Raw genomic sequence first — 2,500 nt, 5'->3', positions numbered from 1 at the left:
TACTTGGTGGTGGCCAGAATTAGAATTCAAGTAAGATGGAGGAATAGAAGAAGGGAAAAGCGAGAGGAAGGAGTAGTTGCAAGGAGAGTGGAAAGGTTACAAGAGGATGAGAAAAAGGTAGAGTATAAGAGAGAAGTGGAGGAACGATTGGGGAAATATGAATTGGAGCAGATGGGAGATGTGGAAGGTGTGTGTAAGATATTTACAGAAGAAATATGTACAGCATGTGATGTGGTGTGTGGAAGGAAGAGAAGACGGAGGGGGATGCAAGGAACAGCATGGTGGGCTGAAGAGGTGAAACAGGCTGTGGCACAAAAGAAGAAAGCATACAATGAATGGATGAGATATAGGGGCGTGGAAAAAGTTGAGAGGCGGAAGAGAGAGTTATATGTAGGAAGAAAGAGAGAGGTGAAAAGATTAGTAAGAGAGAGTAAGAAGAGAGTGGATGAGGAATTTGGAAGGAATTTGAGTGTAAATTGGAGGGACTGTAAAAAAATGTTCTGGAGAGAGGTGAAAAGAGTAAGACAGTGTGGAAGTGAAGTTAGCAGGGGAGTGAAAGATAAAAATGGTAGATTACTAGTGAAGGGAGAAAAAGTGAGCAGATGGAGAGAACACCTTAAGGAATTGTTGAATGTAGAGGATGGAAGTAATGCGAGTATAAGTGGCTGGGGAATGGCAGGGAGAAGGAGGGAGGTGAGAAGACAGGATGAAATCAGTAGGATAGAAGTTGTAGAAGCAATGAAGAAAGTTAAATCGGGAAAAGCCCCAGGAATTAATGGAGTGTGTGGTGAAATGCTGAAATATGCGGGAGAGATAGTAGTAGAATGGATGTGGAAGATGTGCAGATTGGCCTGGGAGAAAGGTAAAGTCCCGGAGGATTGGAAGTCAGGTATAATTATTCCCTTGTACAAAAGAAAAGGGGAAAAAGAAGTGTGTGGTAATCATAGGGGCATTTCTCTTCTTAGTATAATAGGAAAAGTGTATGCTAGGATACTTATTGACAGAGTTAGAGAAAGAACAGAGAATATAGTTGGAGAAGAACAGGGAGGCTTTAGGAAGGGAAGAGGTTGTGTAGATCGGATATTCATTCTTAGATCTTTAATGGAAAAGTTTCTAGAGAAGGGAAAGAAGTTGTACGCGGCTTTCATGGATTTGGAGAAAGCATATGACAGGGTGGATAGACAAGGATTGTGGAAAGTATTAAGAATATATGGAGTAGATGGGAAGTTGTTGAATGCTGTGAAGAATATGTATGATGGTGCGAAGGCTGCAGTGCGTGTGGATGGTGAACTAAGTGAATTTTTCTCTTTGAAAGTTGGTTTGAAACAGGGATGTGTCATGTCTCCATGATTGTTGAATCTGTATATGGATGGGGTAATAAGAGAGGTACAAGGTAGGGTAGTGGATGTTGGAGTGGCCCTGGTGAGAGAGGATAGTGTTTGGAAACTCCCTGTACTGTTGTTTGCAGATGATACTGTGTTGTTGAGTGAAGACGAAGGGGAGCTGCAAGGCTTGGTGGATGAGTTTGGAAGAGTGTGTAAGAAACGGAATCTAAAGGTGAATGTAGGGAAGAGTAAAGTGATGGTCTTTGAGAGAGAAGTTAGTGAATGTACAGCGAGGTTGGATGGTGAGGAATTGGAAAATTTGAGTACGTTTAAGTACTTGGGTAGTGTGATGAGTAAGGAGGGAGGTTTGGAGGGTGAAGTGCTTGAAAGGGTACAGCAGGGAAGAAAGGTTGCTGGTTCTTTGAAAGCAGTGATAAGAAACAGGGAAGTGAGCATGGAAGTGAAAAAGTTACTCCATGACAGTACTGTGATACCAACTCTAATGTACGGAAGTGAAGCTTGGACATTGTTGGAAGAACACAAGTCAAGAGTGAGAGCAGTGGAAATGAGTTATTTAAATGGAGCCTGTGGAGTCACGTGGAGAGACAGGCTGACAAATGAGGATATAAAGGAGCGTTGTGGTGTTGATGTGGATGTGATAGGAAGCGTTATGAGGAACACACTGAGGTGGTTTGGCCATGTGGAGAGGATGGAGGGTGAAAGACTGATGAAGAGAGTGTATGTGAGTGAGGTGGAGGGGGGAAGAGGGAGGGGGAGGCTGAGGATGAGATGGAGGGGTGGGGTGGAGAGGTATATGAGAGAGATGGGTATGAGTTGGGAGCAGGGCAGTGAAATGGCGGGGGAGAGGGCGACTTGGAGGCGATTTGTTTGTGGCCACCCCTAACGGGATTGAGGCATATGGGAATAGATAGATAGATAGATGTATACACACACAGTCAAGTCGCCTATGGCACGGACTTCTATACCATGGTTTTCTATGACACGGCAAGGTGCCAGACCCCCCCAAAACGAACCATGTGCATAAACTGCCCGTGGCGTGGGCACTGCAAGGTTTGAAACATGTAGGCAAATTTCCGTGTGGATGCGCTCCCATGTTTGTAAACAAAGAAGTTGGCGACCACTTCAGCTCCATACTACAAGTGCTCCAACTTTGG

At 44.4% G+C, this 2,500-nt stretch overlaps 1 protein-coding gene across 1 annotated transcript in view; it reads left to right on the top strand.

The window, feature by feature from the left end:
* Positions 1-2,500, top strand: part of nonC (serine/threonine-protein kinase Smg1) — a 1,312,439-nt gene that overhangs the window by 63,544 nt on the left and 1,246,395 nt on the right. The gene's annotated exons all lie outside the window — the stretch shown is intronic.

The sequence above is a fragment of the Coenobita brevimanus genome, chromosome 100, assembly GCF_032717465.1.
Source record: "Coenobita brevimanus isolate Jiangsu-jjx chromosome 100, ASM3271746v2, whole genome shotgun sequence".
Taxonomy (NCBI): Eukaryota; Metazoa; Arthropoda; class Malacostraca; order Decapoda; family Coenobitidae; genus Coenobita; species Coenobita brevimanus.
This window is presented reverse-complemented; position numbering and strand designations above follow the sequence as displayed.